The sequence below is a fragment of the Pelobates fuscus genome, chromosome 3 (assembly GCF_036172605.1).
Source record: "Pelobates fuscus isolate aPelFus1 chromosome 3, aPelFus1.pri, whole genome shotgun sequence".
NCBI classification, from domain to species: Eukaryota; Metazoa; Chordata; class Amphibia; order Anura; family Pelobatidae; genus Pelobates; species Pelobates fuscus.
In genome coordinates this window covers 398,615,756-398,641,325 of record NC_086319.1, presented here as the reverse complement: position 1 = coordinate 398,641,325, position 25,570 = coordinate 398,615,756, and the positions used below count along the sequence as shown (strand labels likewise).

Sequence of the window (25,570 nt, the reverse complement as noted above, 5' to 3'; positions counted from 1 at the left end):
ACCAACGCTTGATGCGTTTTGGTTTTACCGACACCACGAGCCATACGGTCACATTTTCAGACAAGCTTCCTGATTTCTCAAGAACGCTCGCCTAGTCTAAGTTCACATTTCGCTGTTTCAAACTTTGCAAGCACACTGTTTATTGGAATAAGATGAAAAAAATCTATTGCAGAAATTTTAACTTGACTTGGGCACTTCCCAAAAATTGGGTTCTTCCAAACTGATACGGTTCAGATTTTCGAGAGCCGTGCTTAAAATGACCGTTATTGTACAAGAAAAAAAATTCAAAAACAAAAAACCCAAAATGATTGACAATTTCCGCAAGTCATTCATATCTGATCTATGTAGAGCATGATCCAGCACAAAATGTTGTTGATTCAGCAACAAGTGCAGTAACAGTCGTTGAAAATGTTAAATAGGAACGCAAAATTTGCTGACTACAGTGTCATAAAATAAGACTTTCTTGCGTTGGCCGGGAATCGAACCCTGGTCAACTGCTTGGAAGGCAGCTATGCTCACCACTATACCACCAACGCTTGATGCATTTTGGTTTTATCGACACCACGAGCCATACGGTCACATTTTCAGACAAGCTTCCTGATCTCTCAAGAACGCTCGCCTAGTCTAAGTTCACATTTCGCTGTTTCAAACTTTGCAAGCACACTGTTTATTGGAATAAGATGAAAAAAATCTATTGCAGAAATTTTAACTTGACCTGGGCACTTCCCAAAAATTGGGTTCTTCCAAACAGATACGGTTCAGATTTTCGAGAGCCGTGCTTAAAATGACCGTAAAAAATTAAAAAACAAAAAACCCAAAATGATTGACAATTTAAGCGAGTCATTCATGTCTGATCTATGTAGAGCATGATACAGCACAAAATGTTGTTGATTCAGCAACAAGAGCAGTAACAATCGTTGAGAATGTTAAATAGGAACACAAATCTTGCTGACTACAGTGTCGTAAAATAAGATTTTCTTGCGTTGGCCGGGAATCGAACCCGGGTCAACTGCTTGGAAGGCAGCTATGCCCACCACTATACCACCAACGCTTGATGTGTTTCAGTATTACCGACACCACGAGCCATACGGTCAAATTTTCAGACAAGCTTCCTGATCTCTCAAGAACGCCTGCCTAGTCTAAGTACACATTTCGCTGTTTCAAACTTTGCAAGCACACTGTTTATTGGAATAAGATGAAAAAAATCTATTGCAGAAATTTTAACTTGACTTGGGCACTTCCCAAAAATTGGGTTTTTCCAAACAGATACGGTTCAGATTTTCGAGAGCCGTGCTTAAAATGACCGTTATTGTACAAGAAAAAAAATTCAAAAACAAAAAACCCAAAATGATTGACAATTTTCGCGAGTCATTCATATCTGATCTATGTAGAGCATGATCCAGCACAAAATGTTGTTGATTCAGCAACAAGAGCAGTAACAGTCGTTGAGAATGTTAAATAGGAACGCAAAATTTGCTGACTACAGTGTCATAAAATCAGATTTTCTTGCGTTGGCCAGCAATCGAACCCGGGTTAACTGCTTGAAAGACAGCTATGCTCACCACTATACCACCAACACTTGATGCATTTTAGTCTTACCGACACCACGAGCCATAAGGTCACATTTTCAGACAAGCTTCCTGATCTCTCAAGAACGCTCGCCTAGTCTAAGTACACATTTCACTGTTTCCAACTTCTGCTAATTTCTGCGGCCGCTGTGCCGTGATCATATAGTGGTTAGTACTCTGCGTTGCGGCCGCAGCAACCCCAGTTCGAATCCGGGTCACGGCATCTCCATTTTCCTTTTCTTCGGCGCTAAGTACATTTTGACCCCAACTGTTAACCATGTGAGTGTCGGAGTTAAACAATAATTAAAATGCAAACAATGTAAATAGTGCCAAATATCTAATATTGCACTAAATCACAACAAAGTGTTAATTCTTGGTACCCCTTTAAAAGTCTAATTATAAAATGCAAACACAACTACAATATAACAACCATGATTTAATACATTGAACAATGTGATTAACCCAGAAAAAAACACAATAACAAACTTTTGAACTCTAAAGTAAAAATAGAAAAAGATATAATAGTGGAGACAACTTACTAACACAGCCAAAAAATCTAATAAAGCAGTAAAGCATCTAGAGGCATAGGCAACTCACATGAACCACAGCCCACAATCTGGCTCTGGTTTATAAGCATTGGACTCTTAAATAGGTGACTCCCTCTCCTCTTCTTATTTATAGGTATCAGATCCACCTTTTCTCTAGGCACAGACTTCCGGCAGGTCATATATGTACATATAATATATTCATACAATAAAACAGGAAAAATGTGTATAGTGTAAAACCTTAATAAAATTATACCATAGAGAATTACACTTGTGTACAGGAGTCTTGAAATTCAGCTCACAGAAATGCCTCTGGTGTCTGCCTGCCTAGAGACAACCCAACCCGCATGGTGCTTCCAAATTTTGGTATATAATATGACTCAAGAATCCAACTTGGAACAATCTCTGAAACACATTTCCCCTCTTAAAAAAGCTTCCTCAGTTAAATTGTGAAACGCATCTCAGAGATTATTTTGTGATCTCTTTTAGCAGTTATTGTGCAATTGCTTATTTTTTTTGTTTAATAAAGTACATTTAAGTTGAATTAGTTCAATTTCAGCTCTGCGGAATTTGTTGGTGCCATATAAGTAGTTAAGGAAATACTTAAGGAAAGGTTAAACTTTTAGTGATAAGATAAAATAATTAAACAACTTTGCAAAACACTTCTTTTGTATCTCAATTTAGTTTTATTATGGATATCTTTTTTTTCCTGTTGAGGCAGATCCCATTAGATCCAATCATGGGCCAGTGGCGCAATGGATAACGCGTCTGACTACGAATCAGAAGATTGTAGGTTCGACTTCTACCTGGCTCAGCTGCTAAGCTGTGATCATATAGTGGTTAGTACTCTGTGTTGGGGCCGCAGCAACCCCGGTTCGAATCCAGGTCATGGCATCTCCATTTTCCTTCTCTTCAGTGCTAAGTACATTTTGACCCCAACTGTTAATCATGTGAGTGTCGGAGTTAACCCCTTAAGGACGGAGGATGGTTCAGGACCGTCATCGGCATTTTTGCGTTGCCGACCGGTGACGGTCCTGAACCGTCCTAACCGTCCAATGTACTTACCCGATCGCCGTCGTTCCCCCGGCGGCGATCGGCGGTGCTCCCGGTGTGGGGAGACTGCCCGAAGCCCAGACAGTCTCCCCATGGCGGTTTAGGACCCCTGTGGCCATGTGATTGCCCAACAGGGCGACCACATGGTCACAATAGGTGTCCAAGTATCAGTCTGCAGGGGGACTGTCTGTGCTGACAGGCAGTCTCCCTGCCAGTGTAAAATCTGAAAAAAATTAAAGTGAAAGTTAATAAAAAAAATTATTATTATATATGTGTATATATATATGATATATAGACATATATTATACCTATATAATATATGTCTATATATCATATATATAATGTCATGCTAAGTGTATTTTTATATTAATATGTACATATATTAATATAAAAATACACTTATAATTAAATTACACACGTATATATATAATATATATATTAACTATATATATTGTATATATATATATATATTAGTATAAAATACGAATAATAAGTAATTTAAATTAAATTAAAAAAATTAAAAATAATAATAACATTTTTTAAAAAAATTATATATCTGGGGGCGGAGCCTGACCTTGGAAGGAGATGGACGCTTAGCCCTGCAGCTCTCTCTCCCCCCGTGATATAATCTGCTAACATCCACGGCCACAGGCAACCCGCAATAACAAAAACGGTATACCCCCTTACCTGAACACGGGCACAACACCCAGGTATGGGAGGGAATAAAAAGAAGACGGAGAAAAACCCCTCAGTCGCCACAATATTCCGCTCGCAGAGCACACCGCGACGGCCATCTTGCCAAACAGGAATGGCGAGCCTCAGCCCAGACTCGGACAGCAACGAACACCCAACTGCAGCAGACACCCCCCTAACTAAAGGGCTGCTGATTGGTGCAGCGCAGCATTTTGCCATGCATGCGCAATAGCTTCTCAATGCTTTCCTATAGGAAAGGAGTGGATTGGCTGAGATATACTCAAACACTGCCCAGTCCTGTGCATTGTATTGATGAGGTGATGTGTGATATACTTACAAATTGCACATTACTGTGAGTTCTATTGCTGTAGAGCTCAGTGATATACTGATATGCTGCACAGAGACCGGATCTCTTAGCCAGAGGCGTCTCTCTAATTAGGCGATTTAGACAGCCTCTCGTTAAGAGCCTCGCGGCCACCTAAACCATGTAATCAGAGAGCTGCGGTGTTTCACCAATATTAACTTACTGCCAGCAGTCTTTCCCAGTACAAAAAATATAATTGAAGCCGTCCATGCTGCTGCTGTGGCACTACTAATACAAGATGAAACCCCTCACATAGCTGCTTTCTTTAAAACACATGGCTATAACTGACAAGTTAAAATTATCTGATTCTCAAACCAGGGTTGTCAGGCTCATTATGTACTTAATGATCAGATGCAGATAAAGTCTTTTTGAGTTTTATTTGTCAAAATCCCAGGATATTATATTTTTGTTTTTGTGTCCATATAAAGATGAGTAATTTGGCTTTTACCGACAGGTGCTGCTGTCTATTGGGTGTAAAACACCAGGCTGCTTTGTACATTTTTACCTCTGGCAGCAAGCAGGCTGTATATTGGTCCCCAGAGCATAGAATTAGTGTAAATTACAGGTACTATGTCTGTCTCTCCCCGTGCCCTTTGTTTGTGTCATTGCCGAACATGTCAATTTGCAAAGTGCCACCATTATGTTTTTGACTAAATATAAATATATTGGCCATTGGCCAGTCTCTCCTGACACTAAATCTGCAATCTTCTTTCATTTTACAATAGGTGAGGTGTGCGCTAAGTGATTGTAAAATGCTCACTTAAAAGGACACTTTAGTCAACAAAACAACAACTTTAGCTTAATGAAGTAGTTTTGGTGTATAGATCATGCCCCTGTTTAATGGAGCAGTTTTGGTGTATAGATCATGCCCCTGTATAGATCTGCCATTTAGGAGTTAAATCACTACATTAGTAAATGTTTGCTGTTTTTATGTAACTCATTGTCGTGTTTTGGTGTTAAATAAATTTTACAGTTGGTTTCATATTGATAAATATGGAGAGTAAAACAACATCTAAAGAGAAAGGTGGTGCTCAGAAAATGAGAGAAAAACGGTCCAAAGAACTTGAGTTAGCAGGAAGGGATCCTAAGCAAATGAAACTATCTTTTTCGGTGGTATGTTAAAAGTTCAAAAGTTAAGGCTAATTCTAACATTTCATGTCACAGAAATGTATATTCACTCTTTTGATAACAAGAATGAATATATCTACCGTATATACTCGTCTATAAGGTGATCTCGTCTATAAGTCGAGTGCTGTTTTTTGACCAACAATTGTAAAATATGCTATTACTCGTGGATAAGTCGAGGGTAAAACTTGGGGCTATGAAATCCTGGGATTTTTATTATTTTGTCAGATATTACCTAGGCAAAGATCCTGGAACAATCAAACTGTTGCGGTAACTACTCCTCTGCATCTCAGTGCACACGCTCAGCTCCAAAGGCACATTCGGTTAGCGTTATCTCGCCAGCTAGTGGTCCTGCTTGTGGCTCATAACAGCCACCGCTGCAACAGTGATGTGGAAAGCGTACAGATAGGTGGCAGTAATCAGCAATCGCTGCACTGTATTCTAAATCAGCCTGCTGTTGTCCGTGTGCGTACCCGGTATCTGGGTCAACGTACAGCTAAGTACACTAGCACTACCGGTAACTCGATATTGCCCCGCATTCAATGTAAACTAAATTCTATCGAAACTAGCATGGACCCGTGGATCTGCGTTTTAAAATAAAGCTTACAACTAAAATTTCTTGAGTATATACGGTAGTCTGTTTGCATATACATGATGAAGTTTTACGTTTGTTAAGATTCATGATGGATTATCAAGGAGTGTGCATACTTGACTTTCCATAGTGATCAGTTTTTCTTTGTTAAGATGTATTTTTACTTATTTGAAATATAATAAAATCTTACATGTAAGGTAAGTATGAGTTGTATATCCTTTGTTTGCATGAGGTTTTTTTAATTTATTTTTTTATTGTTACCATGCATGGAGTTCCTGGAGTTTCTTGGTTACCTCTAGATCTTTTTTGGGGAGATTAAAATAGGTTGACAAAAAAAAAAAAATTTGTTTTAGGCTGGTGGTATACACCCAAGAATTCCTGTTGATGAGGTTTCTGCCGGCCCAAGTGCTCCTTCAAGCAGGCCGGTTGTGTCCGTCGAAGATGAGGTGAGCCCACAAGCAGAAGAACAGGTGATTGAGGAGGAGCTGGTGTCAGAATGCAGAGAGCAAGCCCAGATGAATGACCTAGATGTTTTTGAAGACCTTCCTGAATTAGAATGTATCACACCTGAAGACATGTCAGGAAGCGTTATAAATGATCCATCAGAAATATCTTTTAGTCTTCCTCCTGCATGCTCCATAGCAGAAAAAATAAATTTTGTTGAAAAACACCCTTTTCAGCCAACCAGGACTGAATGCGCAGATCTTCCATCTCAAGAAGCAGACTTTTATTACCGCAAAAAGTCTAATGGGGATCGTATTAAGCGTTCATGGCTGAGTTGCAAGATAAAGGATCGAAAGTTAGAAGCATTTTTTTGCAGCATATGCATTGCCTTTTCTAATTCCTCTTCCTCGTTTACTAGTGGTTATTCTAATTTTCGCCATTGCTATCAGGCAGCAAATAAGAACGAATCTTCTAAAAGTCATTCTGATGCCGTTAGTGCTTATTTTACCATGAAAACGAATAGAAGCATTGACACGTTAATAAATCAGGCTCAAGTCTCCAGAAGAAAGAAGGAGATACTACAAAATATTGAGGTATTAAACCGTATATTTAATATTGTAAAACTCCTCGGAAAACAGGGATTGCCATTTCGTGCCCATGGCACTAATGAATCGCTGTACAATTTAAATAACGTTGAAATAAACCACGGGAACTTTCTGGAAATTGTCCTACTCCTATCACAGTATGATGTTCCTCTTAAAAATCACCTTGATAAATGTGTTCAGGACAGTGAAAAAAGAAAACAGCGATTGAAAGACAGAAAAACATCAGGAAAACATTCAACTGGACGTGGATCTCTTGTGACATTTTTGTCCAATAATACAATAAAGAAAGTATGTGAGCAATAATCCGAAGCATGAAAAACTTAATTGTGTCTGAAATCGGAGAGAAACGATTCAGTATACAGGTTGACTCCACACAAGATGTTGGAATTGTAGATCAAGCAACAGTAGTTGTGAGATATGTGCAAAATGAAGCCATTAAAGAACGGCTTGTGGCGATTCTCCCTGTTAAAGACGCTACAGGAAAAGGATTTAACGAACTTCTAATGTCCTGTTTTGATATTGTAACGGATCGCCTGGCACCCTGACTGGGTACCTCAGTTAATGGATGCTCCTAGCGCTTCCTGAGGACTCCAAGCACTCTGGCAGACACCACAATCACCTTATCGGAGAAGCATATGAATCCTCTCAAGCCTCTGAATGCTGTAGACAGTTGAATAGGAACATACAAATAGGTTTGCACTCCTAGCAGTCAAACTGGAACAGCATACAATAAATCCTCCCCCAATAATGAGACGACACTTCACTTTGAGGGTTAAACAGGAACTCTGGACTGGCTCATCCAGCCTGGCTTTTATTTCCATCTCACACATACAGGCCATACCCAGGGGGAGGCATAAAATGACCAATAGTATCACGGGTGCAACCCACACATCCCCTCCCCTTAGTGTGACACACAATCCCATTATGCATACAGTTTAAAATATACTTTTTACACAATATTTACAACTTCAAAACCATACATCACATTCACACAAAATTACATATCCACAATCAATCCATTCAGGGGAATAACATATTAAAAAATGGCATGGATCAGACCAGGGGTTCAAAAGTTAGTAAAGTATCTTTTAAAACCCCTAGCTTTCCAGCTCAGCCCGGTTTTACAGAGCCTTCTCTGTTCTGGAGAAGTAATCCAATTACCTCCCAGCATAGAGACAGACTCCATTGAGCACATGGGGACACAGAGACAGTAAAACACTTTAAAATACATAAAGTTACTTTTTATACAGAACACACAGACATTTCACATATCCCCAGATAGCTGGGATCTGAGCGCACAAAACTACCGAATAGCGCGCAGATCCTATTCACACAGTACAATTGCCATGGAGCTAAAGTCTTTCCCATAGTCTTTCATTATATGAATAGGCTCCATGGTATAGCTATCTGGGTTAACACATTCACATAAAGTCTGGTCCATAGTCCAAAGGCAAGAGGCGGGCAAGCAGCCCCCTCCAAGGACACGTGGCGAGGTCGGTTTCGCCACAGATATGCTTGGATTAGATTTCCAAAAAATTGCTGGTGAATCATTTGATGGTGCAGCAAATATGAGGAGTGCGTATGTGGGACTACGTGCACAGATTGCAAAGGTAGTGCCAGATGCGGTTTATATTTGGTGCTATAGTCATATCCTTAACCTGTGTGTCTCAGATTGCTGTCAAGTATTGGAAGCCAAAAATTTTTTGGGTCTCCTAAATCGCTTGGCAACCTTTATTGGAGACTCACACAAAAGAATGAATATCTGGAAAGACGTACTGGATAGAAGACATGGACAGGAAAAACTTTTAAAGTTACAAAAAGTTGGAGAGACAAGATGGTGGGCAAAAGAAAAAGCCCTTAACTGGATTTTTGGTGAAAAACATTCTCTTTATTTTGACACCCTTGAAGTTTTATATGTAATTTCCCAGAGTAACTTGTTTGAATCAAAAACCACTTCTGAGGCCGCATCCCTTTTTCACAATCTTTGTCAGTTTAGGATTATCCTAACAGCAAACATATTTTTACAGGTTTTTGATGTTATAGGGCCAGTGTCAAAGTATCTACAAACCAGTGGCCTTGACTTCAAGGTAGCATGGCAAATGGTCGAACGTGCAGTGGAGCAACTGAAGAAAATTGATTTCAACAATCTAAAACAAAAGGCTGAACACTTTGCAATAAAAACAAACGAGTTAATGGATGAAAGTGATGTTCTCAACTATGCTTCCAGTTTGAAGAGTGGCACGAAAGAAACGCTTGGCTGGAGAATCTTCACATGATGAACGACCTGAAGATGAAATGCAATGTTTTCGAGCTAGTGTGTTCAGACCATTTCTGGACCAAATCATACAAAGCATGACGGAGAGATTTTCAGAAAATAAGCAATTGGTCATGGATTCCCACTACTTGGATCCTCGCACTTTTCAGAAAATTAGGACAGATCCCAAAGTGCTAGATGGAGGGGCACTAGAGAGAATTTCTAAGTTAGCCAAAGTAAATGAATGTTCTCTCAAAACTGAATTAATAAGTTTTGCCAACTTATTTCCAAGTCTTACAGGATGTCTTTCTGAAGATGAGACACAGGAAGTGGAAATAATTATTGATGATGAGGAGGAGGAGGAGGAGGAGGAGATTAATGACTGGATTCCACCTACTGACAAACTAGTTGAGGTACAAAAGGAATCAAAGTGCGGTTCTTGCAAGCAGTGCTTTCTTTGCTGCCACAGGTTGTTGATAAAATACAACCTTTATTCGGCAGCTTATGAAAATCTTTCTATCACCTATGAGTACCTGTTGACCCTTTCTTTTACACAAGTGTCATGCGAGAGAGCATTCAGCAAGCTAAAACTCATCAAGACCCGACTGCGAGCCACAATGGGACAAGAACTGCTTGATGCTCTAATGCTCATGTCAGTGGAGAGAGATCTTCTGGAACAGGTCCAGTTTCCAGATGTATTGGAAATTATTCGTCAAAGTTCTACCTTGATGAGGTCTTTGCTAACCGTTTGATCAAATATTTAGTTTAAAAGTTTTATACAGATATTTCTTTCTCTGGCTTCTGTATTTTTTGAAAAAGTGTATTGTGCCCATACATTGTTCATTTGTTAAAACTGTAGATTTTATTTTTGTTAAACATCATTTTTTGCCATTACAATTAAATTATTTTAAACCACATTGTATCATACTTGTCTTGCTTCATAACATCAATATCCGTTATAAAACAAGGAAAAGGTGGGCGTGGATGGTGAGCTCATTCGGTGGTGCAATGGGCCACTTGACTGGGATTGCCCCCCAGGAATAAGGCTGCCAGCCCTCCCCTGCCCACAATCATCCATGTCCCGCACATACAAGAAAGAGTCCGACACGCTATCCAGGACTTCTTTAACAATAACAAAGGCTCGGTGCCCTCGGACAGTATGTTATGGGCAGCCCATAAGGCGGTGATCAGGGGCACCCTCATAGCAGAGGCGACGGCACACAAAAAACAGAAACTGGCTCAACTAGAACACCAGCTCACAGAACTCAGGCGAACAGAACACCTCCACAAACAAACCCCCACACCAGACCTCCTGCAACAACTCCAGATACACATACATTCATGGCACAAGATTCCAAAAAAGCGCTCCTCTGGACCAGACAAATGTTCTATGAGAAGTCTAATAAGGCAGACTCCTTACTAGCGAACAGACTGTGACATAAAGCCATACACAAACGCATAACCACGATCACGGCCCCTGACGGACGCGTACAAGACGAACCGAACCGGATAGCGGCAGTATTTAACCAATTCTACACCACCCTATATGACCATGACCCACGTGCCAGGCACGACACAAAAACCACAGAAAAAGCTGTTGAGAACTTTTTAAGGGACATACCCCTCCCTCAACTCACAGCTGAGGCCAGAGAGACAATAGCCACGCCTATCACAACGGAAGAAATCGCAAAGAATATTAAATCCCTTCAACCCAACAAGTGCCCAGGCCCGGATGGGTTCTCAGGGCTATACTATAAAACATACTCAGCGGCATTACTCCCACACCTTAAGGACTTATTTACATCTATTTTCAAAGGAGAGACTATACCCCCTGACATGTTACAAGCAAACATAAGCCTAATACCGAAACCACACAAAACCCACCAAGACCCTGGACATTACCGCCCCATCTCACTCCTCAATGTGGACATTAAATTATTCACTAAACTCCTAGCAACACGACTTCAACCATACCTCCCGAAGATGATCCACCCGGACCAGGTAGGATTCATCCCAAACAGACAAGCCAGTGACAACACTAGACGCACCTATGACCTGATATGGGCGGTCACATGCAAAGAGACCCCTACACTGCTACTCTCCCTCGATGCCGAAAAGGCATTTGACCGCATCCTATGGCCATATCTATTTGCAACACTGGCGAAATTTGGTCTCCCCAGAGGGTTTCTAGAGGCAATACGAAATCTATACTCCTACCCGACGGCGCGACTACTCATACCAAACGCCCAACCGACCCCATTCCGCATATATAACGGCACGAGACAGGGATGCCCCCTCTCCCCCCTCCTCTTTGCCCTGTCCCTTGAGCCCCTCCTTCAAAGAATCAGGAAAGACCCCAACATTGAGGGAATCAAAATACGAAGAGAGGAATATAAAATTGCGGCCTATGCGGACGACCTACTCCTGACGCTGACTGAATCCGAATCCTCAATAACCCCCCTTCTACACCTCCTAGACGGATATGCTAAAATATCAGGTTACAAACTGAACCTGGACAAGACGGAGGCCATGGCACTCCATATTCCCCCCCAATCAGAAAAGTCCCTACAAGAGACGTACCCATTTCGCTTCCGGACAGACTGCATCAAATACCTGGGAGTATACATACCTGCGGACCAATTAAACTACCCCCCACTACTAGACCAGGCTAAAAAGGATCTGGCGGATTGGCAGAAATTATCCATCTCCTGGCTGGGCAGGATGGCCTCAGTAAAAATGAACTTACTTCCCCGCTTCCTATACCTGTTTCAAACCCTCCCCATCCCGATCTCGAGAGCCGATTTAAAATCCCTGCAAACACAGATAGACAAATTTATTTGGGCAGGAAAAAGGGCCAGAATAAAAAGAAACACTCTGTATATCCCACATAAGAGAGGTGGCCTCGGACTCCCGAACTTTTGGGTCTACCACCAAGCGGCCCAACTAGCACAAATACAAACCCTACATGCCCCGGCCGGGATCAAACTGTGGGTAGACTTGGAACATGATCTATTTGACAGGGATTTCCCATCATTGTACCTGTGGGTACCAAAGCAACATAGACCAGAGATGCCCCAGACCACACCGTCCCTGACGACATCCCTGCAAATATGGGATAGAGTAACACGCAAACACAAACTCATAAACATGCCCTCCCCCTTAACCCCCATACTGAGAAACAAACAATTCCCCCTAGGCATGACACCCCGAAACTACGCCCACTTCGAAGACAACGAACTAACTAGGCTATGCCTCTTCTTCCACAATGACCGTCTCATACCGTTTACCGACCTACCGCAAACCACCCGCCTCAACACCTTCGACCACTTCCGCTATATCCAACTCCGCAGTTTCCTATCCAACCCAAACATCACGGCAGTGGCGACGACGAAACACACACACTTCGAGAAGATGTGCCAACACACACCCATACAGAAAGGTCAAATCTCCACCCTTTACAACACTCTAGCCCTGGACACCCCTCCGGAGGCCTTCTCATATGTGAGAGCCTGGGAGAGAGATCTGGGCCCCCCGGGAGACCCCTCGGACTGGGCGGACATTTGGGAGGCCACAGCTTCAGTAACAATTTGTGTCAACCATAAGGAGCAGGCATACAAAACCCTGCTCCGATGGTACCTGACCCCATTGAGACTCAAGCAGATGCGGCGAACGGACTCCGACCGCTGCTGGAAGGGATGCGGGGCACAAGGCACGTACCTCCACATGTGGTGGGAGTGTAAACATATCGCACAACTTTGGAAGGAGATTTCTGAAATCACCTCCAGAGCACTGCAAAAAGACCTTATACTGGACCCATGGACATGGTTACTGTCCAAACCCATAGATGACCTCCCCAGAGCAGAAAACAAATTGGTAGCCAAGATAGCACGAGCGACGCGAAGAACGATAGCAGCCCACTGGGGCAGCACAGATATACCGGCAATGCCGGAGATACGGAGGAAAATAGAGGAGTCCAGAGAGATGGACGAATTGTCTGCCCTGGTGCATGAAACCACCAGATCTGCCCGGAAAATCTGGGACCCCTGGGGAACGATATAGCAGGTCAGCAGGCGGGGACTGGAGACCAGGGGGGACCAACACCCATCATGTCCCCTCCCCCCTCCACTCCCTGTTCACTGGAGCCCCCCCCCTTGTCTCCCCCTCTCACCCCTCTTAATCGCACATATAGGAATGGCATCACCGAATTAGAGGGAACAGAGGCGCAGGGGAGTGACAAACCCCATACACATTCAACGAAGGGACCCCATCATACACCCACCATCCATCTGAATGTTCCTCCCACGCCCCACCACACAGACAGATCCCCACCTCTGATACCCCCCTTGGTATTGGAGTCACCCCCCTTGGTGACACTAAAACAAGGCACGAACAAGCAGAAACTAATCGGCCTAAACGATACCAACAACCACTGACCCCACAAAGGCCCCCTATATCTCAGAATACCATAGACAAACGAACAGGCCGGCAAACAGGGAACGGCAGAAAAGAAAACCGCATAGAGAATACCAAGAGGGAAACCCACCCCGGTAACACTCTTCAGAAACCCCCACCCGAGAGTAACCCCACATAAGGAAGGCAAACAAAAAAACAAAAAAACATACAGATAAATAATAATATATATTAAAACAAAGAAAAGAAAGCTCAAGCACAATTCATGATCAAAGTTGCCAAAACTGGCCAAATGTTTTGTTCTGTTCTATACTGTTCCTACAAGTTAATTATCCTACCATTGAATGGGTTTATGGTGCAATACATGGATCAGTTCTACAAAAGACCTACATGCTCCAAATACACACCAAAAACAAGTCAACCGCAAAAGACATCGCACACCCGCACGTTAAAAATCCAAAAGGGAAAAAGGTAACGGGAAAAAGCTCAACATCCCCCAGAAACAGCCTAGTTACACCCCCCCCCGCCATAGGGGAGGGGGGGAAAAGGGGAATAACTAATTAATAAAAAAAAAAATATATATATATATATAAAGACAAGCAACTCTTACCTTACATAAAACAGGGGAAAAAAGGAAAACAAAAAGATAGCGGTGACACAGAAGACAATCCCGAGTACCAAACCACCCGGGGCAGTTATCAAGAGGGAAAAATTGTACGAAAACGGATCTATGTGTGTACTGTAACCTGCTTCCCCCGAACCCCTCTTTTATTTCTGTACCCCCACTCATAAGTTAAAATCATCAAAATAAAGAATTTATAAAAAAAAAAATTATATATCTATACGAAATTTTATTCTAACTGTATTTTGATATTAATATATATATATTTATATCAAAATACACTTAGAATGACATTGTATATATATCTATGTATATATAAAAAAATAAAAAGAATGCAAACTATTCATATGTCCATATACAAAATTACATAAATAATTATATAAATATACACGTAGACTTCAAATATATAAATATGCATATGTATTTAAATTCTACGTGCGTATTTATGTAATATTTTTACATGATTAAGTTATTTTATTGATTGCAATATAAGGGACCTGCCTGCCAACCCAGGCCGGAAGTCCAGAGAATTTAATTTGCTATCACTGAATTTTACCCTGTAACGTTCTACGACACCCTAAAACCTGTACATGGGGGTACTTTTTTACTCGGGAGACTTCGCTGAACACAAATATTAGTGATTCAAAACAGTAAAACATATCACAGCGATGATATTGTCAGTGAAAGTGACTTTTTTTGCATTTTTCACACACAAACAGCACTTTTACTGATGATATAATTGTTGTGATACATTTTCCAGTTTTGAAACACTAATATTTGTGTTCAGCAAAGTCTCCTGAGTAGAACAGGACCACCCATGTACAGGTTTTATAGCGTTTTTGAAAGTTACAGGGTCAAATATATGGGTCAAATATTTTTACATTGAAAATGTCCAGGTTGGTTACGTTGCCTTTGAGAGCGTATGGTAGCCCAGGAATGAGAATTACCCCCATGATGGCATCCCATTTGAAAAAGAAGACAACCCAAGGTATTGCAAATGGGGTATGTCCAGTCTTTTTTAGTAACCACTTAGTCACAAACACTGACCAAAATTAGCGTTCAATTTAGTTTTTTACTTTTTTCACACACAAACAAATATGAACGCTAACTTTGGCCAGTGTTTGCGACTAAGTGGCTACTAAAAAAGTCTGGACATACCACATATTGAATACCCTGGGTTGTCTACTTTTAAAAAAAATATGTACATGTGGGGTGTTATTTGGCGATTTATGACAGATAATAGTGTTACAATGTCACTATTGATACATTTTAAAAATATATGTTTTGAAACCGCAATATCCTACTTGTACTTATAGCCCTATAACTTGCAAAAAAATAGCAAAAAGCAAGTAAACACTGGGTATTTTTAAACTCAGGACAACATTTTGAATCTATTTAGCAGTTTTTTTCATTCGCTTTTGTAGATGAGTAAAAGATTTTTCACATAAAAGTCAAAAAACGTGTATTTTTTTTCAATTTTTCATCATATTTTTTCATTTCTATAAAATTAAATTACATGAGATTATATAAATAATGGTATGCAAAGAAAGCCCCTTTTGTCCTGAAAAAAACAATATATAACTTGTATGGGAACAGTAAATGAGAGAGCGGAAAATTACAGCTGAACACAAACACCACAAAAGTGTAAAAAGATGCCTGGTCGCAAATGTACAACATCGCAAAAACAGTCCGGTCCTTAAGGGGTTAAACAATATTTAAAATGCAACAATGTAAATAGTGCCAAATATCTAATATTGCACTAAATCACAACAAAGTGTTAATTCTTGGTACCCCTTTAAAAGTCTAATTATAAATTGTAAACGCAACTGCAATATAACAACCATGATTTAATACATTGAACAATGTGATTATCCCAGAAAAAAACACAATAACAAACTTTTGAACTCTAAAGTAAAAATAGAAAAAGATATAATAGTGGAGACAACTTACTAACACAGCCAAAAAATCTAATAAAGCAGTAAAGCATCTAGAGGCATTGGCAACTCACATGAACCACAGCCCACAATCTGGCTCTGGTTTATAAGCATTGGACTCTTAAATAGGTGACTCCCTCTCCTCTTCTTATTTATAGGTATCAGATCCACCTTTTCTCTAGGCACAGACTTCCGGCAGGTCATATATGTACATATAATATATTCATACAATAAAACAGGAAAAATGTGTATAGTGTAAAACCTTAATAAAATTATACCATAAAGAATTACACTTGTGTACTGGAGTCTTGAAATTCAGCTCACAGAAATGCCTCTGGTGTCTGCCTGCCTAGAGACAATCCAACCCGCATGGTGCTTCTAAATTTTGGTATATAATATGACTCAAGAATCCAACTTGGAACAATCTCTGAAACACATTTCCCCCCTTAAAAAAGCTTCCTCAGTTAAATTGTGAAACGCATCTCAGAGATTGTTTTGTGATCTCTTTTAGCAGTTATTGTGCAATAGCTTATTTTTTTTTTGTTTAATAAAGTACCTTTAAGTTGAATTAGTTCAATTCCAGCTCTGCGGAATTTGTTGGTGCCATATAAGTAGTTAAGGAAATACTTAAGGAAAGGTTAAACTTTTAGTGATAAGATAAAATAATTAAACAACTTTGCAAAACACTTCTTTTGTATCTCAATTTAGTTTTATTATGGATATCTTTTTTTTCCTGTTGAGGCAGATCCCAATAGATCCAAACATGGGCCAGTGGCGCAATGGATAACGCATCTGACTACGAATCAGAAGATTGTAGGTTCGACTCCTACCTGGCTCGGCCGCTGTGCCGTGATCGTATAGTGGTTAGTACTCTGCGTTGTGGCCGCAGCAATCCGGGTCACGGCATCTCTATTTTCCTTCTCTTCAGCGCTAAGTACATTTTGACCCCAACTGTTAACCATGTGAGTGTCGGAGTTAAACAATATTTAAAATGCAAACAATGTAAATAGTGCAAAATATCTAATATTGCACTAAATCACAACAAAGTGTTAATTCTTGGTACCCCTTTAAAAGTCTAATTATAAATTGTAAACGCAACTGCAATATAACAACCATGATTTAATACATTGAACAATGATTATCCCAAAAAAAAACACAATAACAAACTTTTGAACTCTAAAGTAAAAATAGAAAAAGATATAATAGTGGAGACAACTTACTAACACAGCCAAAAAATCTAATAAAGCAGTAAAGCATCTAGAGGCATTGGCAACTCACATGAACCACAGCCCACAATCTGGCTCTGGTTTATAAGCATTGGACTCTTAAATAGGTGACTCCCTCTCCTCTTCTTATTTATAGGTATCAGATCCACCTTTTCTCTAGGCACAGACTTCCGGCAGGTCATATATGTACATATAATATATTTATACAATAAAACAGGAAAAATGTGTATAGTGTAAAACCTTAATAAAATTATACCATATAGAATTACACTTGTGCACAGGAGTCTTGAAATTCAGCTCACAGAAATGCCTCTGGTGTCTGCCTGCCTAGAGACAACCCAACCCGCATGGTGCTTCCAAATTTTGGTATATAATATGACTCAAGAATCCAACTTGGAACAATCTCTGAAACACATTTCCCCCCTTAAAAAAGCTTCCTCAGTTAAATTGTGAAACGCATCTCAGAGATTGTTTTGTGATCTCTTTTAGCAGTTATTGTGCAATAGCTTATTTTTTTTTGTTTAATAAAGTACATTTAAGTTGAATTAGTTCAATTCCAGCTCTGCGGAATTTGTTGGTGCCATATAAGTAGTTAAGGAAATACTAAAGGAAATGTTAAACTTTTAGTGATAAGATAAAATAATTAAACAACTTTGCAAAACACTTCTTTTGTATCTCAATTTAGTTTTATTATGGATATCTTTTTTTTCTGTTGAGGCAGATCCCATTAACTCCAAACATGGGCCAGTGGCGCAATGGATAACGTGTCTGACTATGAATCAGAAGATTGTAGGTTCGACTCCTACCTGGCTTGGCCGCTGTGCCATGATTGTATAGTGGTTAGTACTCTGCGTTGTGGCCACAGCAACCCCGGTTCGAATCCGGGTCACGGCATCTCTATTTTCTTTCTCTTCAGCGCTAAGTACATTTTGACCCCAACTGTTAACCATGTGAGTGTCGGAGTTAAACAATATTTAAAATGTAAATATTGCCAAATATCTAATATTGCACTAAATCACAACAAAGTGTTAATTCTTGGTACCCCTTTAAAAGTCTAATTATAAATTGTAAACACAACTGCAATATAACAACCATGATTTAATACATTGAACAATGTGATTATCCCAGAAAAAAACACAATAACAAACTTTTGAACTCTAAAGTAAAAATAGAAAAAGATATAATAGTGGAGACAACTTACTAACACAGCCAAAAAATCTAATAAAGCAGTAAAGCATCTAGAGGCATTGGCAACTCACATGAAACACAGCCCACAATCTGGCTCTGGTTTATAAGCATTGGACTCTTAAATAGGTGACTCCCTCTCCTCTTCTTATTTATAGGTATCAGATCCACCTTTTCTCTAGGCACAGACTTCCGGCAGGTCATATATGTACATATAATATATTCATACAATAAAACAGGAAAAATGTGTATAGTGTAAAACCTTAATAAAATTATACCATATAGAATTACACTTGTGTACAGGAGTCTTTAAATTCAGCTCACAGAAATGCCTCTGGTGTCTGCCTGCCTAGAGACAACCCAACCCGCATGTTGCTTCCAAATTTTAGTATATAATATGACTCAAGAATCCAACTTGGAACAATCTCTGAAACACATTTCCCCCCTTAAAAAAGCTTCCTCAGTTAAATTGTGAAACGCATCTCAGAGATTGTTTTGTGATCTCTTTTAGCAGTTATTGTGCAATTGCTTATTTTTTTTTTGTTTAATAAAGTACATTTAAGTTGAATTAGTTCAATTCCAGCTCTGCGGAATTTGTTGGTGCCATATAAGTAGTTAAGGAAATACTTAAGGAAAGGTTAAACTTTTAGTGATAAGATAAAATAATTAAACAACTCTGCAAAACACTTCTTTTGTATCTCAATTTAGTTTTATTATGGATATCTTTTTTTTCTGTTGAGGCAGAATCCATTAGCTCCAAACATGGGCCAGTGGCGCAATGGATAACGCGTCTGACTACGAATCAGAAGATTGTAGGTTTTGACTCCTACCTGGCTCGGCCGCTGTGCCGTGATCATATAGTGGTTAGTACTCTGCGTTGTGTCTGCAGCAACCCCGGTTCGAATCCGGGTCACGGCATCTCTATTTTCCTTCTCTTCAGCGCTAAGTACATTTTGACCCCAACTGTTAACCATGTGAGTGTCGGAGTTAAACAATATTTAAAATGTAAATATTGCCAAATATCTAATATTGCACTAAATCACAACAAAGTGTTAATTCTTGGTACCCCTTTAAAAGTCTAATTTTAAATTGTAAACGCAACTGCAATATAACAACCATGATTTAATACATTGAACAATGTGATTATCCCAGAAAAAAACACAATAACAAACTTTTGAACTCTAAAGTAAAAATAGAAAAAGATATAATAGTGGAGACAACTTACTAACACAGCCAAAAAATCTAATAAAGCAGTAAAGCATCTAGAGGCATTGGCAACTCACATGAACCACAGCCCACAATCTGGCTCTGGTTTATAAGCATTGGACTCTTAAATAGGTGACTCTCTCTCCTCTTCTTATTTATAGGTATCAGATCCACCTTTTCTCTAGGCACAGACTTCCGGCAGGTCATATATGTACATATAATATATTCATACAATAAAACAGGAAAAATGTGTATAGTGTAAAACCTTAATAAAATTATACCATATAGAATTACACTTGTGTACAGGAGTCTTTAAATTCAGCTCACAGAAATGCCTCTGGTGTCTGCCTGCCTAGAGACAACCCAACCCGCATGTTGCTTCCAAATTTTGGTATATAATATGACTCAAGAATCCAACTTGGAACAATCTCTGAAACACATTTCCCCCCTTAAAAAAGCTTCCTCAGTTAAATTGTGAAACGCATCTCAGAGATTGTTTTGTGATCTCTTTTAGCAGTTATTGTGCAATTGCTTATTTTTTTTTGTTTAATAAAGTACATTTAAGTTGAATTAGTTCAATTCCAGCTCTGCGGAATTTGTTGGTGCCATATAAGTAGTTAAGGAAATACTTAAGGAAAGGTTAAACTTTTAGTGATAAGATAAAATAATTAAACAACTCTGCAAAACACTTCTTTTGTATCTCAATTTAGTTTTATTATGGATATCTTTTTTTTCTGTTGAGGCAGATCCCATTAGCTCCAAACATGGGCCAGTGGCGCAATGGATAACGCGTCTGACTACGAATCAGAAGATTGTAGGTTCGACTCCTACCTGGCTCGGCCGCTGTGCCGTGATCATATAGTGGTTAGTACTCTGCGTTGTGGCCGCAGCAACCCCGGTTCGAATCCGGGCCACGGCATCTCTATTTTCCTTCTCTTTAGCGCTAAGTACATTTTGACCCCAACTGTTAACCATGTGAGTGTCGGAGTTAAACAATATTTAAAATGTAAATATTGCCAAATATCTAATATTGCACTAAATCACAACAAAGTGTTAATTCTTGGTACCCCTTTAAAAGTCTAATTATAAATTGTAAACGCAACTGCAATATAACAACCATGATTTAATACATTGAACAATGTGATTATCCCAGAAAAAAACACAATAACAAACTTTTGAACTCTAAAGTAAAAATAGAAAAAGATATAATAGTGGAGACAACTTACTAACACAGCCAAAAAAATCTAATAAAGCAGTAAAGCATCTAGAGGCATTGGCAACTCACATGAACCACAGCCCACAATCTGGCTCTGATTTATAAGCATTGGACTCTTAAATAGGTGACTCCCTCTCCTCTTCTTATTTATAGGTATCAGATCCACCTTTTCTCTAGGCACAGACTTCCGGCAGGTCATATATGTACATATAATATATTCATACAATAAAACAGGAAAAATGTGTATAGTGTAAAACCTTAATAAAATTATACCATATAGAATTACACTTGTGCACAGGAGTCTTGAAATTCAGCTCACAGAAATGCCTCTGGTGTCTGCCTGCCTAGAGACAACCCAACCCGCATGGTGCTTCCAAATTTTGGTATATAATATGACTCAAGAATCCAACTTGGAACAATCTCTGAAACACATTTCCCCCCTTAAAAAAGCTTCCTCAGTTAAATTGTGAAACGCATCTCAGAGATTGTTTTGTGATCTCTTTTAGCACTTATTGTGCAATTGCTTATTTTTTTTTGTTTAATAAAGTACATTTAAGTTGAATTAGTTCAATTCCAGCTCTGCGGAATTTGTTGGTGCCATATAAGTAGTTAAGGAAATACTTAAGGAAAGGTTAAACTTTTAGTGATAAGATAAAATAATTAAACAACTCTGCAAAACACTTCTTTTGTATCTCAATTTAGTTTTATTATGGATATCTTTTTTTTCTGTTGAGGCAGAATCCATTAGCTCCAAACATGGGCCAGTGGCGCAATGGATAACGCGTCTGACTACGAATCAGAAGATTGTAGGTTTCGACTCCTACCTGGCTCGGCCGCTGTGCCGTGATCATATAGTGGTTAGTACTCTGCGTTGTGGCCGCAGCAACCCCGGTTCGAATCCGTGTCACGGCATCTCTATTTTCCTTCTCTTCAGCGCTAAGTACATTTTGACCCCAACTGTTAACCATGTGAGTGTCGGAGTTAAACAATATTTAAAATGTAAATATTGCCAAATATCTAATATTGCACTAAATCACAACAAAGTGTTAATTCTTGGTACCCCTTTAAAAGTCTAATTTTAAATTGTAAACGCAACTGCAATATAACAACCATGATTTAATACATTGAACAATGTGATTATCCCAGAAAAAAACACAATAACAAACTTTTGAACTCTAAAGTAAAAATAGAAAAAGATATAATAGTGGAGACAACTTACTAACACAGCCAAAAAATCTAATAAAGCAGTAAAGCATCTAGAGGCATTGGCAACTCACATGAAACACAGCCCACAATCTGGCTCTGGTTTATAAGCATTGGACTCTTAAATAGGTGACTCCCTCTCCTCTTCTTATTTATAGGTATCAGATCCACCTTTTCTCTAGGCACAGACTTCCGGCAGGTCATATATGTACATATAATATATTCATACAATAAAACAGGAAAAATGTGTATAGTGTAAAACCTTAATAAAATTATACCATACAGAATTACACTTGTGCACAGGAGTCTTGAAATTCAGCTCACAGAAATGCCTCTGGTGTCTGCCTGCCTAGAGACAACCCAACCCGCATGGTGCTTCCAAATTTTGGTATATAATATGACTCAAGAATCCAACTTGGAACAATCTCTGAAACACATTTCCCCCCTTAAAAAAGCTTCCTCAGTTAAATTGTGAAACGCATCTCAGAGATTGTTTTGTGATCTCTTTTAGCAGTTATTGTGCAATTGCTTTTTTTATTTTTTCTTTAATAAAGTACATTTAAGTTGAATTAGTTCAATTCCAGCTCTGCGGAATTTGTTGGTGCCATATAAGTAGTTAAGGAAATACTTAAGGAAAGGTTAAACTTTTAGTGATAAGATAAAATAATTAAACAACTTTGCAAAACACTTCTTTTGTATCTCAATTTAGTTTTATTATGGATATCTTTTTTTTCTGTTGAGGCAGATGCCATTAGCTCCAAACATGGGCCAGTGGCGCAATGGATAACGCGTCTGACTACGAATCAGAAGATTGTAGGTTCGACTCCTACCTGGCTCGGCCGCTGTGCCGTGATCGTATAGTGGTTAGTACTCTGTGTTGTGGACGCGGCAACCACGGTTTGAATCTGGGTCACGGCATCTCTATTTTCCTTCTCTTCAGCGCTAAGTACATTTTGACCCCAACTGTTAACCATGTGAGTGTCGGAGTTAAACAATATTTAAAATGCAAACAATGTAAATAGTGCAAAATATCTAATATTGCACTAAATCACAACAAAGTGTTAATTCTTGGTACCCCTTTAAAAGTCTAATTATAAATTGTAAACGCAACTGCAATATAACAACCATGATTTAATACATTGAACAATGTGATTATCCCAGAAAAAAACACAATAACAAACTTTTGAACTCTAAAGTAAAAATAGAAAAAGATATAATAGTGCCTCTGGTGTCTGCCTGCCTAGAGACAACCCAACCCGCATGGTGCTTCCAAATTTTGGTATATAATATGACTCAAGAATCCAACTTGGAACAATCTCTGAAACACATTTCCCCCCTTAAAAAAGCTTCCTCAGTTAAATTGTGAAACGCATCTCAGAGATTGTTTTGTGATCTCTTTTAGCAGTTATTGTGCAATTGCTTATTTTTTTTTTTTTTAATAAAGTACATTTAAGTTGAATTAGTTCAATTCCAGCTCTGCGGAATTTGTTGGTGCCATATAAGTAGTTAAGGAAATACTTAAGGAAAGGTTAAACTTTTAGTGATAAGATAAAATAATTAAACAACTTTGCAAAACACTTCTTTTGTATCTCAATTTAGTTTTATTATGGATATCTTTTTTTTCTGTTGAGGCAGATCCCATTAGCTCCAAACATGGGCCAGTGGCGCAATGGATAACGCGTCTGACTACGAATCAGAAGATTGTAGGTTCGACTCCTACCTGGCTCGGCCGCTGTGCCGTGATCGTATAGTGGTTAGTACTCTGCGTTGTGGCCGCAGCAACCCCGGTTCGAATCCGGGTCACGGCATCTCTATTTTCCTTCTCTTCAGCGCTAAGTACATTTTGACCCCAACTGTTAACCATGTGAGTGTCGGAGTTAAACAATATTTAAAATGTAAATATTGCCAAATATCTAATATTGCACTAAATCACAACAAAGTGTTAATTCTTGGTACCCCTTTAAAAGTCTAATTATAAATTGTAAACACAACTGCAATATAACAACCATGATTTAATACATTAAACAATGTGTTTATCCCAGAAAAAAACACAATAACAAACTTTTGAACTCTAAAGTAAAAATAGAAAAATATATAATAGTGGAGACAACTTACTAACACAGCCAAAATATCTAATAAAGCAGTAAAGCATCTAGAGGCATTGGCAACTCACATGAAACACAGCCCACAATCTGGCTCTGGTTTATAAGCATTGGACTCTTAAATAGGTGACTCCCTCTCCTCTTCTTATTTATAGGTATCAGATCCCCCTTTTCTCTAGGCACAGACTTCCGGCAGGTCATATATGTACATATAATATATTCATACAATAAAACAGGAAAAATGTGTATAGTGTAAAACCTTAATAAAATTATACCATATAGAATTACACTTGTGCACAGGAGTCTTGAAATTCAGCTCACAGAAATGCCCCTGGTGTCTGCCTGCCTAGAGACAACCCAACCCGCATGGTGCTTCCAAATTTTGGTATATAATATGACTCAAGAATCCAACTTGGAACAATCTCTGAAACACATTTCCCCCCTTAAAAAAGCTTCCTCAGTTAAATTGTGAAACGCATCTCAGAGATTGTTTTGTGATCTCTTTTAGCAGTTATTGTGCAATTGCTTTTTTTTTTTCTTTAATAAAGTACATTTAAGTTGAATTAGTTCAATTCCAGCTCTGCGGAATTTGTTGGTGCCATATAAGTAGTTAAGGAAATACTTAAGGAAAGGTTAAACTTTTAGTGATAAGATAAAATAATTAAACAACTTTGCAAAACACTTCTTTTGTATCTCAATTTAGTTTTATTATGGATATCTTTTTTTTCCTGTTGAGGCAGATCCCATTAGATCCAAACATGGGCCAGTGGCGCAATGGATAACGCGTCTGACTACAAATCAGAAGATTGTAGGTTCGACTCCTACCTGGCTCTGCCGCTGTGCAGTGATCGTATAGTGGTTAGTACTCTGCGTTGTGGCCGCAGCAACCCCGGTTTGAATCCGGTCACGGCATCTCTATTTTCCTTCTCTTCAGCGCTAAGTACATTTTGACCCCAACTGTTAACCATGTGAGTGTCGGAGTTAAACAATATTTAAAATGCAAACAATGTAAATAGTGCCAAATATCTAATATTGCACTAAATCACAACAAAGTGTTAATTCTTGGTACCCCTTTAAAAGTCTAATTATAAATTGTAAACGCAATATAACAACCATGATTTAATACATTGAACAATGTGATTATCCCAGAAAAAAACACAATAACAAACTTTTGAACTCTAAAGTAAAAATAGAAAAAGATATAATAGTGGAGACAACTTACT

General features: G+C 39.0%; 7 non-coding genes across 7 annotated transcripts; all 7 read left to right on the top strand.

The window, feature by feature from the left end:
• The first annotated feature begins 16,974 nt into the window (after nucleotides 1-16,974).
• On the top strand, nucleotides 16,975-17,047 carry TRNAR-ACG (transfer RNA arginine (anticodon ACG)). Its single transcript has one exon. It is a non-coding gene; the product is annotated as a tRNA-Arg (tRNA).
• Nucleotides 17,048-18,176: 1,129 nt separating this feature from the next.
• Nucleotides 18,177-18,249, top strand: TRNAH-AUG (transfer RNA histidin (anticodon AUG)). The gene has a single exon. It is a non-coding gene; the product is annotated as a tRNA-His (tRNA).
• A 2,343-nt stretch (nucleotides 18,250-20,592) lies between these two features.
• TRNAR-ACG (transfer RNA arginine (anticodon ACG)) lies at nucleotides 20,593-20,665 on the top strand. The gene has a single exon. It is a non-coding gene; the product is annotated as a tRNA-Arg (tRNA).
• A 2,345-nt stretch (nucleotides 20,666-23,010) lies between these two features.
• TRNAR-ACG (transfer RNA arginine (anticodon ACG)) lies at nucleotides 23,011-23,083 on the top strand. Its single transcript has one exon. It is a non-coding gene; the product is annotated as a tRNA-Arg (tRNA).
• An 817-nt stretch (nucleotides 23,084-23,900) lies between these two features.
• On the top strand, nucleotides 23,901-23,973 carry TRNAR-ACG (transfer RNA arginine (anticodon ACG)). Its single transcript has one exon. It is a non-coding gene; the product is annotated as a tRNA-Arg (tRNA).
• An 8-nt stretch (nucleotides 23,974-23,981) lies between these two features.
• Nucleotides 23,982-24,053, top strand: TRNAH-GUG (transfer RNA histidin (anticodon GUG)). Its single transcript has one exon. It is a non-coding gene; the product is annotated as a tRNA-His (tRNA).
• Nucleotides 24,054-25,107: 1,054 nt separating this feature from the next.
• Nucleotides 25,108-25,180, top strand: TRNAC-ACA (transfer RNA cysteine (anticodon ACA)). Its single transcript has one exon. It is a non-coding gene; the product is annotated as a tRNA-Cys (tRNA).
• The last annotated feature ends 390 nt before the right edge of the window (nucleotides 25,181-25,570 follow it).